Here is a 17,846-nt window from a genome sequence, read left to right as displayed (position 1 = left end):
TGTAGCATCCAACTCTGTGTAAAAGTAGCACAAATAGGTTTCCTCTTTCTACCTTGCTCCAAGGGAAGGGTCAGTCTGTTTCCTTAGCTTTCAAAAGGTTTAGGTGTCTCATTATCGTGGTGTTGGATGAAACCAGGATTAAGTGACCCTGACAAAGGCAGAAATCCCATCATGCTTTAGAAGAATAGTTCCCCAAAGCATGGATGATGGAGCAGTAAAAAGGGTCCCAGTTTCTTGTTCATCTAATCAATTTATACAGCTGCGAATCTTATCCCCTTCATTAGGGCTTGTTAAAAGAAGAGCAACTTTAGACAAAGTTCCAGGCTCTGCAGCTTGCAAGCAACCTGCCTTACCACTGGGGGCCAAATTAATTCTTTTTCATCATGCCCCCCCCACCTGTGCTGGTAAAGAAACAAGACCCTCTACTGCTAAAGCTATGCCAAGGTTGTGTGACAGCAGCTTCTAAATGTTGAAAGGGCCCTTGTTAATTAACTAGCATCATTGAGAGCTTTGGAATGCCTGCTCCTGAGTGCTCAGGCTTGCTCCCAAGTGTTGTAGGGGGGAGGAGCTATTAGCATAATGATGCCTTCAAAGTTGGAGAGCAAAATTCTCCAAAGAGCAAACTTTACACATGAAAGCGTGTTTCCACCAGCTGTCGCTTGGTCTCCATCTGTTCTGTGGCTTTGGCCTCTTGCCCCTCCAGATGGGATCTTGATCTTCCTCCTGAATGGCTGTTGCAAGTCTCTCCCTCTCTTCTCTTTCCCCCCCCCCCCCCCCCCCTTGCTCCAACCTTTTGGGCCCCAAATTGGCTTTCATTAATCTCTTTCGTGTCCCATGGCTCTGTCCAAAGGGCAAGTTTCCTTCACAATTGAACTTGGTAAGGAAAAGGATATTTAAAGTTGAGGGAAGGGTTTTCTCTAATGTCACCAGCTCCTCCTTGCTCACTCTTTGTATTTTCTTAAAGGTCGACTGATTAGTAGAAAGCAAACATTTTCTGTAATGCAGAATCCTCAGCTAAACCCTCCTGCCTCTTAACTCCATGTCCCCCATGGGATGTAGTTTGTTCAACTGGCATCTGTTCTTGGTATTCCTTGTACTTTGCAGAATGTGAGCATCTCTCCATTAAATGGGGAGTTTTTGATAACACCCTTAACAGAACTTTCCCCATTGCTACAGTGGGGAGAGTTGAGCCAAAGAAAATGATTGGCCCAAATCACACAGGGAGTTGGTGGGAGACCTGGGAAACAAATGTGCGTGTAATTCTCATTTCAGCTCCTACTACAAAACTCTTTCCTTCTCCGCGAGCACAGGGGTTTGACACTTGCACCTCCAAAAAGCTTGCTATTAGGAGAAGCCACAAATCCATGCTGGAAGAAGGAGGCCCCAGGTTCTGTTACTGTGAGTCTCTTGCTCTTCCCTTTCAAAATTGCTGTTGAGTACACTGGAAAAAGGCATCACTTACACTGGGGTATCAGGCAGCAATATAACTGAATTTGTGCAAGCACTCACTAGAAAAACATTCCTGAACCAAACAGCAAAATCCAGCCAAGTATTGTTCCACCATACTACACTGTCACCTGTTCAAAATTTTCTTGTCAGTCACTTACTAGCAATGGATTTATGCCTGGTCAGTTCTAATTCCATAATTTAGCTAATCTATGAGAGTTCTCCAGAAAGTAAGCAAGCAGCAGCTGAGGGAGTGCTAACCTTCAGAACCTCCTGCTGCTGTGTTAGTCCAGGGGTGAGGAATTTTCTGCCTCTGGATGCAGTCTGCAAAGCCAAACAGTCATTGCAGGTAGGGGTTCCAAGCTACTTTTGGGTCTATGCCTAGAAGACAGGCTCCTCCTGGGTTTTCCCTTAAGGTTGTTCTTCTTCATGAGGATTTGGGCTTTTCTCTCCCTTCAGGTGTCATACTGGGAATTGTGTGGGGCTACAGAGGAGAAATTAGGATTTCGTCTGGCTTGGGGCTTTCTCTGCAGCTGAAGCAAAGACCAACATTTGGATTAAAAATACTTTTGCTCCTCCGCTTCCTCTTTTCCATTCTGCAGCAGCTTCAGAGTTATAAATGATGTTTTCCTGAGGCCAATTCTCTGATTTAAGCATTGTTGTTACCAATATCTTCCCCTTTTTCCTTTTTTTTAATGCTTGCATCCACAGCACAGCCTGGATCCTAGGAAATCAGATGGGAGGGAAAGATCTGTACCAAGTTCCCTCTGCCACTTCTGTGGTAGATCTGCTGTCTGTTGCCTGCTGCCCCTCCTGCTCTCACTTGGGCAATCAGGCAGGATTTTTAAATTAAGGGCAGATCTTGAACCATTCCTGCACTCTTCAAATCTTTAGGGCTCCCTGAACAGCTTGCTGACTTCCCCATGGAGCAAACATCATCAGAGATCCCAGAGGAGGCCAGCAAAAGATTCCAAAATGGTGTTGTCAAATCAACAGTGGATGCTTTTAATAAAACTGCCATAAACCAGTCCCTGGGGTTTCTGCAGCCAGAAGGGATTGTCAGCAGCTTGACCCTGTTTGTAAAGTCACCACAACATCTGGCTGGGCCTTTTGTTTATATTGCTACTTGACTTGTTGCTTGGCTGTTCATGTCTCCAGCAAAACAGAAATATAAGTAAACTATGAAGGAGGTTCAACTTGGTATCTAATAATACTGTTGTCCTCTGTATTGTATTTTTTCTATTAGACTGTAAGCTCCTTCAGGCAGGCACCTTATTGCCTTGTCTAAAGGGATATGTAAACGTATGGTTCTTTATAAATAACGAAAGTGCTTTAAATGAGATGTACTCAAGCTTCTGGCAAGTCGTCATGAGGAACTTCTAACTCAGCTTGGCCACGCGTGTTATATGGGTAGATGTGCTGCAGGTTGAGAACACAAAGTAAGGGTAGATGAGAAGCATATGAATTCTAGGGTATAGCTGCATAGATGTCTTGTAGACTACAGCTGAAGCATCTTCTTGCCAGACCCATGCTTGCCAGCTTGTATTTTGCAAGTTCAGATACAGGGAAGGGTAAGTGGTGTAGCAAAGTCTGCACCCCTTAAACCAGGAAGCAGCAGGAATGCAGGGTGTTGTGATCTGTGCTTAAGGTGAGCAAGTACTTTTGCTGTGCTCCAGGGCTTAAGGTTCTCAAGGGCAACTCCCAGGTTCTCCTCTGGCAGCCTGAACCTCACCTGGCATCTTGCAGCAGCAGCTGTTCAGCAGAAGAACAAACGTTCCTTCACCATGCTGCTTTAGGCTTGGCTGGTCCTGCCAGAGCTCAGGCTGTCGCTTCTCTGTATTATGAGAAACTCATTCCTTTCGGAGCAATTCTGCCTTAATCTTTGATGGAAGGGAAGGGGCTCTGCACAGACGCAACCTTAGCCTCTTTCCTCATCTTGCCACCGCTATGTGCCTGATTTGTCATGGCATCTCTCCCGTGCTCCTGGGGAGTGGAGTATTTTCTTAGAAAACAAAAGAAACAAATAAAAAACCCATGAAGCTTCCAAAAGACTTTAAGCATCACCATTCAGTGCTGGAGATACTTTGAGCACTAGTAGTTGGAAATCAAACCCTTATTTGTCAAAGGTGTTAAGGGTTTCCCTAAATGACAGCAAGAGGCTGGGAATGAAAAATGTTGGGTTTTTTTCAACAGAAAAAAAGATTTACCTGGAAGATGTGACAAATTCATGACTAGACAAGTGACAGAACAGTAGACACAAAAAACAGTCAAGTCTCAGGTTGGTAAGTTAGTAAAACCTGCATCTTCCTTTTGGTGGGTACTGATTTCCATGTTTTGGACAGAAGGTCCATTTTTTTACTCCAAGGAGAACAAAAAGCAAGTTGCCACCAGGGGGAACTCTCCTTTCAATCATGTTCAAGCTCCATTTGGATAACAAAAAAAGCTCTTGTCCAGTTAATGTCATCATTGTACTTCTGAAGTATACAGGCTGGAAGCTGAAGTCAAATTTGGGGATCAAGGTCTCCCTCCATTGCTGTTGTATGTGGAGCCTCTAATCACAGTTGTGATGCAATGGGGAAGATAAGCCATCATGAGTCTTCAAACCAAATACTGGCTCCTGACTGTATTTTCAGTGCAACAATCCTACAGTTGCAGGTAGCACCTATAGAAATAGGTATATGTACATCTACATGTTCCTTTGTCCTCAGATAACACAAACAGTTGGTTTCACTAAAGCAGCAGCTACAGGCATCACAGTCAGTGTTTTTAAAAGTGCTTCTACCAGAATCCTCTTAGGAACCTTGTCAGTTCTTGGTGGTTCCTGGGAGATGAGAACAGTCATGCACATACACAGAATAAACAGCAGATTACATTGCTGCTATGTCTGTGCCTACTGTCCCTCCAGGAGGAAAAGGCTGATGTATCAGCTAAGAAAGACGAAGTTTTATTTCATAGCTGACTGAGACATCACGTCCATAGGGGGCAAAAACTTGGCAGCTGCTTTCCTTCCCCCCACCCTCTTGTCTTTACAAGTCCCCTCTGCAACTCCATCAGCAGAGTTTAAAAAACAAAACCAAACAGCACACATTTGGAGACAGCATTCAAAGGAAGCTAAGTGGCAGCGTAGGAGCAGATGGTTCAGAGGGGTACACTGAGTTGTATATAGTTAATAACTTTTCTGGGGATGCTGCAGTAAGGCCTTAGTCAAATGACAGCTGGTTACAGGATAATGAAGTGATTTTTACCTCTTTGATACCATACAATCTTGTGGCCACCTTTCTTTAAATGACTTGGGGATTTCAGCTTGGCTTTGTGCTTAACTGTATATATATAATGCAAACTTTTGTTTTTCTTAAAAGTAAATAGAAGTTTGGGCTTCCAACTTCAGACAGGGCAGCCAAGAGCAAACTTCTACAAGTACCAACCTTGCACCAAGTTCCTTAGGTCTCCCACATGTTTTTGCCAGTCTCAGTAGTCACTACTCAGCTTTGGAACTCCCTGCCCACTGAAGCCCACCAGAACCCAAGCCTGGACATCTAGAAATGCTGTAGGACCTTCCTCTTTGAGCAGGCATTGAGCAAGTAAGGCTAAGCTAGGGTATTGTTTAGAGAGCTTTTGTTTGTCTCATTTTAGTATCCCACCTGCTTTTATAGGTTATTGTGTCTCTTACAGTAAGACATCTTGAGCCTTTGTTGGGAAGGACAGCTTATAAATCTAACAAATAAATAGCTTAAATGGGTCCAGTTTTTAGAAATGATCAAGAGCCCAAACTCTGAAGTAGCAGACATTTCTTGAGAGATTTTGAGCTGAGAGTGCTACTTGTCAGGGAGTGTCAGGGCACTCTCATTTTCCCTTTTGTTCTTGCCACTTGGTAGTGAGACAGCAAAATGGATTTGTCCAATAAAGCAAAATTCCTCCTCTTGCCTCTCTGCCCCCTTGTGTATATAAGTACAACCTAGGAGTTCGGTCATTCATAGGAGCAGCTTCATCAGCTGAGGCTCCCAAAAAAACAAGGCTTATTTTCCCTAGCAAAACAAAGGCTGAAATGGTAATATGATTGTTCTCTGTGAACACCAGAGAGGGAGAAGAGCTCTTAAGGCTGAAAGACAAGTTTAGTGCAAGAGCAAATGGGTATGAACTGGCCCTGAATAAAATTATGCTGAAAATTAGGTGGGGTTTAATCAAAGGTCCTAGAATAGCCTTCCATTAAGAAGTGGGGACAAGGAGACTAATGTGGTTTAAGACTGAACTTGAGAAATTTATGACAGGAACTAACTATAAAGGTGGTTGTCTGCTATGGGAAGGGAATTGAACTGGATCTCCTGGTTTATCCTCCACTCCTGTTTCCTCTTGCCTAATCTGGTTGGAGCCACACTATGCTATGCCTGTTCTCAGCTAAATCTGTTCTCCTCACTTGTTAATCACCTGCTTGTAGGGAGTTGGTTGGTCCCTTAACTCTTTCTTATATATATGACTTGTGTGCTTGGAAATATTGAGTTTAGTTACCATACTGCCTAAGGGCCTTGTTACACTTCAATTTTAGGTGGTTTCTGGAGCTTTTAACCCCTGGCTTGTCCACACATTAATACCTGAAACTAGTTTTAAGCACATTTTAGGCAGCTTAAAGCTATGCTGCTCCAGGGCAGGTTTCTCTCTGATCCATGTTACCTAGCGCACATTCCATTAATGTGTGGCCACTCCCTACAGATGAACCATTCAGGTTGCAGTTCTCTAGCCCAGGATACATTCTCCCTCCCCCATCCTCCTGTTCTGTGAGGACAAACTTTCCACTCAATGAATTCTACTGCCTGGGGAACAGTTCTGCCACTAAGCCCATGCCCCCTCACACCCCCAGGGTTGCAACACCATGCAACATGCAAACTAGCCCGGTCACAGGGCACAGACGAGTCCAGAAGCAGAGGGATGGGGGGAATAAGGTAGGGAGGGAGCCATATTAGGTCTCCATGTGTTGAGGCTTCCTTCCCAGGGTAGGGGCAGTAGCTCCCACGAAAGTGCCTTCTCTCACCACTCCCACTCCCCCTGGGAAGCATGACTAGCACTTCCCCACACCCCAATCCCAATTTATTAAAATATGAAACTTTCTTCAGCTTGCTGCTTCTTTATTTATAAGTTCTATTATTATTATTATTGTTATTATTATTATTACTTTTTATTTTATTCTTCAGTGGCTGACTTAACTTCAGTTCATCACCCTTCCCCCAACCCCATTTCCTTTCTACCTCCTATTTCATTAACACCTACACGCCTGCCATCCCATTAACTCTTTGCCCCTCAGCTTCACGTTCCAGCCCCCCTCCCTCAACCCATCTCTCATACACCCCCACCTAGAGCAGGAATAGATGTCTATCCTGGTTCACCAGCTCTGGCAACTCACAGCTGTACCACCTAGTCAAGCCCCTGTCCACTAGCCTTCCAGTGGCAAGTCACAGCTGTGTAGAGGGGGAAGTCCAAGAAGGTTTTTAACCTTAAGCTGTGAGGGCATTTGTACATGTGTGAGCCGCAGCACCAGGCACTTTTAAAAGTGCTCGATGCTGTGGCACATGCATTTCTATAAATGGCGAAATGCACATCAGTGCTGAGAAAATGGCAGCAGTGCGCTTTTGAACTAAAACACATCAATAGTGTTTTAGTTCAAAAGTGCACCACCGCCATTTTCTGCATGCTGATGCGCATTTGACCATTTATACAAATACATGCAACACAGTGCTGGGTACGTCAGCTCGCATGCTCTGATGCACTGGATTTCTGGCACATCGGAGCAGACAAAGGTATGGGTATAAATGCCCTAACTGCTTCAAACTCAAACAAGCACTATCACCAATCAACATTTGAGCAACTCAGAGTACATTGTGTAACAAGGCCCTAATAGCATCAGTTAGAGAGTCATACAGTCAATGGACTGGAAGAGACCTGTAATTTAGAGTCCAGTCCCCTGCCATAGAGGCAGGAGGTTAAAGAGCTCAAACAAGCTCAACAAGGTGCTTATCCAGCCTCCTCCTGAACACCTCCAAGGATGGCAATTTCACCACCTATACTGGGAGTGTGTTCCAGGTTCTAGTTACCCTTATGGAGAAGAAGAGTTCTTCCTTATATCCAGCCTAAAACTTCCCTCTATTAGTTTGTGACCATTGATCCTCGTTCTCCCAAGGGGTGCCTTCCTGAAGAATTAGTACTCCAGCTGGAGCCTCACCAATGCCGAGCAGGGAGGGAGAAGCACCTCCTTGGATCTGCTGGCAACACATCGGTTGATGCATGCCAGAGTTCTATTCGCCCTGCTGGAGACTTCCTTGCACTGTTTGCTCATATTCACCTTCTGGTTAATTGTGACCCTCGGGTCCCATGCAGATGCTGTGCCAGCCAGTGGGCTACCACCTATCCTATAGTTGTGGTGAAGGTTCTTCCTACCCTCATGAAGGACCCAGCACTTTTCCCTGCTGAACCTCATCTGATTCCAATCAGCCCATAGAACCAGTCTGTCGAGGTCATCCTGGATCTTTACCCTATCTTCTGGTTTTCCCGCATTTCCCCACAGCTTGGTGTCATATGCAAACTTAATCATAAAGTATTCCACCCCCTCATCTAAGTCATTAATAAATATATTAAAAAGCACAGGGTCCAAGCACCAATCCTTGTGGGACTCCACTGGAGACAGTCAGTCCTCCAGGATGAGGCCATCCCATCATCTACAACTCTCTGGGACCAGCCTCTAAGCCCATTATCCACCCACCTCACTGTTGGCTGGTCCAGGCCAGTACCCTCCAGTCTGATTGGGAGAATTTTATAGGAGACAAAAATCAAAGGCCTTACTGAACTCTAAGTAAATGATATCTACCTCATGACCCTTGTCCAGTTGGTTAGTTACCTGGTCATAAAAGGACACCAGGTTTGCCAGGCATGATCTACCCTCCACAAAGCCATAATGGTTGTCTCTTAATACCCTGTCAGTTACAAGCTTGTGATTGATGGCCTATTTAACAATTTTTTCAAAAGTTTTTCCAAGGACTGAAGTCAAATTGACCAGTCTGTAGTTTGCAGGCTCATCCCCACTTCACTTTCTTAAAGATGGGCACCACATTGGCCCTCTTCCAGTCATCCAGGACCACCCCCATGTTCCACAGTTTTTCAAATATCTTCTCCAAGGGCCCTGCTATGAGTTCAGCCAGTTCTTTCAGGACTTTTGGATGTAGGTCATCTGGCCCAGCAGACTTGAAAATGTCCAGTTGTTCTAAGAGGGCCCTCACCTGTTCGGGATTGAACTTCCCCTTCTTCTCTGGGCCTCTGGACGGATGCACAGCTCCGATTAGCCTTCTGGAATACTGATGTGAAGTATTTTTATTTAGGAGCTCAGCCTTTTCATGGGGGTTAACCGTGGGCTGTCCCTCCATATTCAGTAGGGGTCCTAAAGTGGAGCTCAAATGTTTCTAGCTCCCCATAGGAGGATTATGGACTTTGCCATGGACTAGGCCACCTTAGTACTAGATGCTACATACAGAGAAAAAGACAGCTTATACCCCAGAGAGCTTGCAAATGTACTTCTGTCATCTATAAATATGGTCCCTATTAAGAGGGATTGCTGATGCCATCAGATACCTGATCCTTTAACCACAAAGGAGTGTGGTACGTTATCACAATTCCATTCCCACCAGTTCCAGTGCAGACTCTCCGTGTTTTCATTTTATCTTCTGAATTTCACTGTTTATTTCAAAACCTGAGCATCTCTTTTCATAGCTGGCAGGACTCTTTTCCTCTTTGAGATGAGAAGCAATGAGAAATGCCATAAAAAATCTGGTACCTAAGGCTAGGCATGCAGAGAATGAAAATGTCTCCAATTTTCCAACTTACACCATGTTTTTTGCAAGTATTCAGCCTCTTTGCTTAGCCATAAGCAGCAGTTAGATATGCTTTAAAAAATGGTTTGGCTTTTGAACTAAAGTTTTTCCTAATTGTAGATAAGGTTGGCTGTTCCAGTTACTCTGTAATAGCTTGATAATTGATGTTCATCTTCTTACTGAACAGCCTCTTTTCCCACCTTACTTACTGGGAAACTGGCTTGGACTGATTTAGGATTTCATCAATATTGACTTTTAAGAGTGATGTAATGCAAAGTACTACTTCCTCAGAAGCTGCAAATGCCTCACTGGCCCTAGAAACAAGAGGCTGGAAACAAGAATCAAATAGGGTTATCCTGCCAGGTTCTATGGGCTATCACAGAGATTAATGGTGAAAGACTCCTATTGGTTTCCACATAAAAAGGAACACAGATGAGGAAAAAAAAAATCGAAGTAATTTCCAGGGAAAAGACAGAAAGAAAAGGCATCAATGGTTCCTAGGAACACAGAAGAGACAGTTTGAGAATCCAAACTCAAATTATAATAGTCATTCCCACCGATGGGGAACAGTGAGAATATCATAGTGCCAACTGGGATGGGAATATAGAACTGAAATATACACTCACAGCCAGCAGTTATATAGTCAGATTTACAGTCCATACACTAATAAATAAGATTCAAACAGCCAGAAATAATGAGCCAAGGGAGGCACTTAAAATGGGCATGACAGATAATTACATTAAACTGAGATTGGGACAGCTGGGTGTCACATTGAAATGAGGCATTTAAAATTATAAATATCTTCAAGAAAAATGAAAATTGATGCATTTTCAAACTTTCACTGATTAAAAAAAATATATACACATTTTTCCTGTTTACTCCAAACATTCTTTTGGTTTTTGCATCATCATTTTCAAAGTATATTCATATAAAACCCCGAACTTTTTATTCATCAAATTTTAGTTGCATTTAAAAGTTAATAGTGTATTTTCAAAAGGTGAATTCCCAAGGAATTATATTCAGAGTGGGTTTTCATTTTCAAAAGACCTACAATATGGTTTCTACACATGTTCTAAATACTGTGAGCAGGACAGGCGATCCTAGCTTCGCCTCCCTTCTGTACTCGTCTGCCACAACTTCTGAAATCCACGTGTTGGACTTCAGAAGGGCCAACTTCAGCAAGCTTAGAAGGCTAGTTAGTTAGGGGACGCAACTCAAGAACCTAGAGCAAATGGGGGTCCAGGAGGGTTGGAGGTATCTCAAGGGAGTGATCCTTAGGGCTCAAAAGGAGTCTATTCCATTACGTAGGAAGGGAGGTAAGGGGGCAAAAAAGCCCCCTTGGCTAAACAGGGAACTCCAGGTAAGTCTGGGGGCAAAGAAAGAGATGTATAAGCAATGGAAGCAGGGAGCAGCCACCAAGGAGGAATCTCTCTCCCTGGCATGCTATTGCAGGGAATCAGTTAGACAGTCCAAGGCAGGGCTTGAGCTCAGGCTGGCTTCAACAATCAAGGACAATAAAAAGTCCCTCTTCAGGTATATCAAAAGGAAAGCTCAGAGCAACATAGGGCCCCTGCAGGACAAATCAGGACAGTTGGTGGGTGACGTGGGGAAAAAAGCAGAGCTCTTCAATTAGAAATACTGAAGCGAAGAACTAAGTACCGACCAAGCCAATTTCCCCACCTCGATCATTGACGGATGTCCACATGGCACCAGTCCGCCTACAGTTAGTTCTGAAATAGTTAAGGAGCTCCTGGAGGAGCTGGATGGGTAAAAGTCAGCAGGCCCGGATGACCTTCATCCACGGCTGCTGAAAGAATTGGCCAGTGTCATAGCTGAGCCGCTGGCACAGCTGTTCGAGCACTCATGGTACTCCGGCCAGGTCCCCGAGGACTGGAGAAGGGCCAATGTGGTGCCCATTTTCAAGAAAGGGAGAAGGGATGAGCTGGGTAACTTTAGACCAGTCAGTCTTACCACTATTCCTGGGAAAATGCTAGAGAAAATAATCAAAGAACACATTTGTGCAGGCCCAGCAGGGGAAACGATGCTGAGGGGAAACCAGCACGGGTTTGTCATAGGTAGATCCTGCCTGACAAACCTTGTAGCCTTCTATGACCAGGTCACACGCTGCCTAGGCACAGGAGCTGAGGCTGATGTCATCTTCCTGACTTTAGGAAGGCCTTCGACACAGTTTCGCACCCTATCCTCACTGGGAAGCTAGCAGACTGTGGAGTGGACGCCTATATGGTCAGGTGGGTGGCCAACTGGCTTAGGGACCGCACCCAGAGAGTGATGGTGGATGGTTCCTTCTCGGCCTGGAGGGAGGTAGGCAGTGGGGTCCCGCAGGGTTCGGTCCTCGGACCAATATTATTTAATATCTTCATCAGCGATTTGGATGAGGGCGTGGAGAGTACCCTCTCCAAGTTAGCTGATGATACCAAGTTATGGGGCAAAGTTAGTACACCAGAGGGCAGGGAGCAGATTCAGGCTGATCTGGACAGGTTGGATCAATGGGCAGAGAGAAATAGGATGCAATTTAATAAAGATAAATGTAAGGTACTCCACCTGGGAAGGAGGAACCCCCAGCACACCTATAGGCTGGGGAGTGTCCTTTTCAGCAGCTTGGAGGCAGAGCGGGATCTTGGAGTCATAATTGACTCCAAGTTGAACATGAGCCGGCAGTGTAATGAGGCCATCAACAAGGCCAATCGTACCTTGTCGTGCATGAGCAGGTGCATGACTAATAGATCAAAGGACATGATGCTCCCCCTCTATGCAGCACTGGTCAAGCAGCAGTTGGAGTACTGTGTCCAGTTTTGGGCGCTGCACTTCAAGAGGGACGTGGAGAATCTGGAGAGGGTCCAGAGGAGGGCCACTTGCATGATTAGTGGCCTTCGTGATAGACCCTACAGGGGGAGGTTGAGAGAGCTGAATCTCTTCAGCCTTCACAAGAGACAGCTGAGGGGAGAACTTGTGGCTGCCTATAAATTTATTAGGGGTCAACGGGGAATAGGGGACGCGCTGTTTACTAAGGCGCCCCAGGGAGTGACTAGGAATAACAGGTGTAAACTGGTTGAGAGTGGATTTAGGTTGGATATTAGGAAGAAATTTTTCACAGTAAGGGTGGCCAAGATTGAGAATAGGCTTCCAAGAGAGGTGGTGCTATCACCTAGCTTGGAGGTCTTCAATAAGAGGCTGGATAGTCACCTGGCTGGGGTCATCTGACCTCGGTCCTCTTTCCTGCCAGGGGCAGGGGGTCGGACATGATGATCCATTGTGGTCCCTTCCGACTCTACAATCTATGAATCTGTGACTTGGATTGAAAGAAAATGGAGGGGATTAGTGATCTTTTAATGGTAGGGATCAATTACCACCACCCAGGTGGTATGGGCTCATGGTGTTGGTTTATTTTTTTAAAATAAAGTACTACAGTAACTGTGGCCTCGCTAATTACTTCGTTAGCGAGACACACCCATGCCACCAAGCAGGTCGCCCAGCACTAGATACTTCCTAGCTACACTATAGCGCTCAGCGTTCTAAGAGCTCATTATCTTGTTAGCAAGGCATGTTCCCCATGTCTCTCTCATCTCTCTCATACTGGGATCAGTCCCCGGCTGCTTCTCTGCTTCCTGCATCGCCACTCCCAGCGGTGTTGCCCCTCTGGGATCAGGATCTCAGCCAGCGTGGGAACCTCCTGCCTGCCTGTTGTGTGGCTCCTTCACTCAGGGATCCCCTGTTGCACGGCTCTGCCAAGCCTCGCTCCCCACGCACTCACTGGAGCCGCCGGAATCACATAGTGCGTAGCCTGCCCTGAAAATGAACTCTCCTTGGCTTGGGTCCTGCGGTCTCAGCGTTTCTTCCCGGTCGCCAGGCGGGTTTCTTGTCTTCTCACCGTCTGGAGCTCTGAACACCCGTCGCTGTCTCCTTGTGCCCGAAGGCAAAAAAATATATGCCCCGTCACCAGATTTATACCGGTCATGGCAGGCTGATCACCTGGCCCTGCCCCGGGTGTGCGATTCCCCCAACCTGGCAGGGTGCATTGTCAGGTCAGTCATGCCCGATCCTGTTTTAGTAACAGGGCTCCTGCCTGAGCCCGTTACGCACCTCCCCCCTTAGTTCAATAGTTCCCCACAGAGAGGTAACTGAAAATAGTACAGAAACGGCCCCTAGAACCAAAGGGGAAAGAAAAGAAGAAAGGAAGAAAATGAGAGAGAGAGAAAAAAAAAAATAAAGGAAGAACTCTTCTAGAGCTGGTGTCTTTGCCCGGCCTCTGTCAGGTGGTCCACAGTATAGTCTCATCTGTCTTCTGTGCGCGAAAGGAAGTCAACGTTCCTGCTCTAACTCCCTGCTCAGTGCCTTAATGTAAAATAAAAGGGTTGTAAGGCCAGGGACCACCTCATTAACCTAGCCTTATTCAGCTTAGCCGTCCTCAGCCAGCGCAGGGGGGCATGGTCATTTTGATCAAACACAAATTCTCTACTTGTGAGGTAATAGCGAAACAGTTCTACCCCCCACCAAATGGCTAAACACTCAATTGTCAAGTAGTGGGTTTCTGCCAGGGTTAATTTCTTGCTGGCAAAGGCTATGGGCCTTTCCTCACCCCCTGTCCTCCTGAAAGAGGATTGCCCCTAGTGCGACACCCGAGGCATCCGTATGCAGAAAGAATGTCTTCTGAAAATCTGGAATATATAACACTGGATGTTGACACAGGGCCTCCTTTAGTTGCTTGAAAGTGCAGAGTGCTTCTGGGTTCCACCAAACCGGGTTTTGGCAGCCCTTGGTTAGTTCTGTTAAGGGGGCCGCCTTTTCTGAGAATCCCTGGATAAGTCGTCGGTAGTAATTGGCGAAACCCAGGAACGATTGCAGTTAAGTGTCTGCGGCAAAGGATGTTGTTGTATGGCCGCTACTTTGTCCGCTACTGGTTTTACGACACCATGGCCAACTATGAAACCCACGTACCGAGTCTGCCTCTTACCCAGTGCACACTTCTGGGGTTGGCCGTGAGTCCTGCCCATTTAAGTTCTTCCAGAGCCTTTTGTAGATGCTGACGGTGGGTGTCCCAGTCTCACGAGAAGACGATAATGTTATCAATGTACGCAGCCGCATACCCCTGGTGTGGTGCTAGTACATGCTCTGGCAGCTGCTGGAAGGCGGCAGCTGCCCCATGAAGTCTGAATGGCATCCGTTTGTATTGGAACAGGCACCACAGGGTGCTGAAGGCTGTCTTTTCCTTGTCCGCTGCTGCCATAGGGATCTGCCAATAGCCCTTAGTCAGATCCAGAGTGGAAACGTACTGAGCTTGGCCATCTCTCTCCAACATGTCGTCCACCTGCGGCATCGGGAAGGCATCGAATGTTGCAATCTCATTCACCTTGCAATAGTCCATGCACAGGCATATCGAGCCATCCGCTTTTTGGACCACCACCATCGGGCTCCTCCATGGGCTCCACGATTCCTCAGTAATTCCTAGCTCTCTCATTTGGTCTCTCTCTAGCTTGACTGCCGGCCAGAGGTGATGGGGAAACCTTCTCCAGTGATTGCGTACCACCCGTCCTGGCGGGGTTAGGATTTGGCGTTTGACACCCTGCACTTCACCTGGTACCTCTCTAAACACATCTCGGAACTCTGCAATCAGAGCATTCAAATCCTCCCACTGTTTGATGCTTAACTGATCATCAATTCCCGGCTCACGCAGGAGCCCTGTCGGGCCCTGGGGTATTGCAGCTTCTTCCCACTCATCGAACCTGTCCGATTCCTTCATCAACCATCCTTCTCGCTGGCGCCACCTCCATAACAGGTTGATGTGGTAAATCTGCCACCTTTGGGTAGGCATGGTCCGCAGGACCTCATAGTTTACTGATCCCGTGTAGCTTGTTACTCAAAAGGGCCCCTGCCATTGGGATAAGAGCATGTGGGAGTGGTCAGGGAGCAATACCAACACCCGGTCTCCTACCTGTAGTTTTCTCAGTAGTCCGGGCATCATAATGCTGTTTCTGCTTTTCCTGGCATTGGCCCAGATTCCTCGGGGTTATCTCTTGGGCCTTCTTCAGTCGTTCCTGGAACTCTACTACCGCTTGCGGTTGGGCTGAATCACTAACCTCTCTTCTCCATTCCTCACATACAAGATCTAGTAGTCCTCGCGGGCTGTGACCATAAACTAATTCAAACGGGGCATACCTTGTGGAGGCCTGCGGGGTCTCCCTTATGGAGAAAAGTCGTGGAGGCATCATGGTATCCCATTTCCAGGGGTCTCCCTGAATACAGTCCCGAACCATCCCTTTCAAGGTGCAGTTAAAGCGCTCCACTAAGCCATCGGTCTGAGGGTGGTAGATGGAAGTACGGAGTTGCTTAGTCTTCAGGGTTTGACAAATCCCCTTTAGGATTTTGGACATGAAATTCTTCCCCTGGTCAGTAAGGATTTCTTGGGGGATGCCCTCCCATGCAATCTACTTCAGGAGAGCCCGAGCTATCGTGGTGGCTGTTACTGACCTCAGGGGGACTGCTTCAGGGAAGCGAGTGACATAGTCGATAATTACCAGAATTAATTGATACCCCACTCTGCTTTGGAGAAACAGCCCTGCCACATCCAGGGCGATTCAGTTAAAGGGGCATCCCACCTGGGGCACTGGTATCAGGGGAACCCTCACCAGTTTTGCCCCTCCTTTCTTGTGGCACTTAGGGCATTCTGCGCAGAACCTCTCTACCATCTTGTAGAGGCCAGGCCAGAAGACCTGCCATTTCAGGCATGCTTCCATTTTGTCCTGTCCCAGGTGCCCTCCCATGGGGAATGTGTGGGTGACTCGCAGCAGGGCCTCCCAATACCTGTGAAGGATTAGGATCTGGCACCTCTCCTCCCCATCTTCTTGGTCTTCCACCCAATAGAGGATGCCCCTTCTTACCTAGAAACGCGGGCTTTGTCCTGCCCTCTGATGGTCCACTCTCTCCCCTTCGTCCTTGGCCAGTTGAGACTGCCAGATATTCTGAAACAGGGGTTCTTGTCTTTGTTCATCCCAGAAGTACCCCTTGCCTATGAGTTGCTCCATGTCGAGGTTTTCTCCCTCATCCTTCTCCGAAGTCCCAAAGCAGGCCGCTCCTGGGTCTCTTTCCCACTCACCGCCTCTCTTGGTGAGAACTTGAGTGACTACCTCCTCCAGATACAGCCAATCTACTCCTAGGAGCACGGGGCACAGTAATGTTTCCGCTAGGCCTACGGCAATCTCTTCTGTGCGACCGAGCATGGTGAGCTGGTTCCATCGATGTTCATAAGTGTATGAAGCCCCATGAATGCAGGTCATGCTCACCGGACTCTCTGGGCTCCCTAGATGGAATGGGAAGAGGTCTGCCCGTATCATTGCAAGCAGCCAATGTCGACTACCGCTGGTATGATGGTGTCTCTTACCCTTACTTCGACCACTGGCTTGTTTTGGAGGCTTGGTCCCTTAAGTCAGCCAAAGCTACAACCCATTTTTTCATCATGGGAGCTATCAATGGAGGCTTCAGCCTGGGATCTCCATGGGCAAAACCGTGGAAATGGAGAAATGTGTCCTTTTTTCCCCACATCTGCAACACATCACAGCTCTAGAGTCCGAGGTTCAGGGCTCTCGCCTGGAATTGTGTGTACTCTCACCCTGCTGAGCCTGACTGGTCATCACCCGACAAGCTCCAGTTGTCAGGCCTCCTGGACAATCCCTCCTGGGAGTTTCGCCATCCCCTTCAGCAGCGGCATAATCCTCGGCGAGCCACAGAGCTTCCTCTACCGTCTTGGGTTGGTGACGCCGCACCCATTGCTGAGAGCTACTACTTAGATCGGTCAGAAACTGCTCCAGCACTATGAGATTTATCCCTTCCTGGAGGATACGAGTCTCAGGCTGTAACCACTGTTTTGTTAAGTCTCTTAGCATCTGTGCCAGTAGGCGGGGGTGGGACCCCTCATGTCCCTTCCGGCCCTGGAACTTTTGACGGTACGTCTCAAAAGAGCTCTCTAATCGGTATAATATTGTCTCCTTTACCTTCCAGTAATCTCTGGCCTCTACCCTGTCAAGGGCCCGATACGCAGCTTGCACCAGCCTGATGAAGAGGGGTCCTATCTGGGCTGCCCAGCTGCTGGGGTCCCATTTTGCAGCCATAGCCATTCTTTCAAAGGCCTCTAAGTAAGCTTCCATGTCACCAGCTGGGAACATCCAGGGAAGCTGGCTCTGTTTCCTTCTCTCCCCAGTGAGATCTGTTGAGCCTCAATTTTCTCACATAGATCCTGCTGATGAGAGAAAAGTTGGATCCGTGCCTCGGCCTCTTGAGTACGCACCCTGACGATCTCCTCCAGCTGGGCTTGTTGCCCCTGTAGGAGCCGTAGGGTGATACTGTGTGCCTGATGCCAGTCAGTTGGGATTTGGGTATCCATGGACTCCATGGTGCCTGGGGTTGTCGAGGGCTCTTCCTGGCCAATGCACTACTTTGTGAGCGGGACAGGCAATCCTAGCTTTGTTTCCCTTCTGTACTTTCCTGCCACAGTTGAAAGAAAATGGAGGGGGATCAGTGATCTTTCAATGCTAGGGA

The 17,846-nt window shown here is 47.1% G+C and overlaps 1 long non-coding RNA gene across 1 annotated transcript in view; it reads right to left on the bottom strand.

Annotated features, from left to right (window-relative positions):
* Positions 1-17,846, bottom strand: part of LOC132250350 (uncharacterized) — a 53,526-nt gene that overhangs the window by 19,946 nt on the left and 15,734 nt on the right. The window lies entirely within an intron of this gene.

Source organism: Alligator mississippiensis, chromosome 4, assembly GCF_030867095.1.
Source record: "Alligator mississippiensis isolate rAllMis1 chromosome 4, rAllMis1, whole genome shotgun sequence".
Taxonomy (NCBI): Eukaryota; Metazoa; Chordata; order Crocodylia; family Alligatoridae; genus Alligator; species Alligator mississippiensis.
This window is presented reverse-complemented; position numbering and strand designations above follow the sequence as displayed.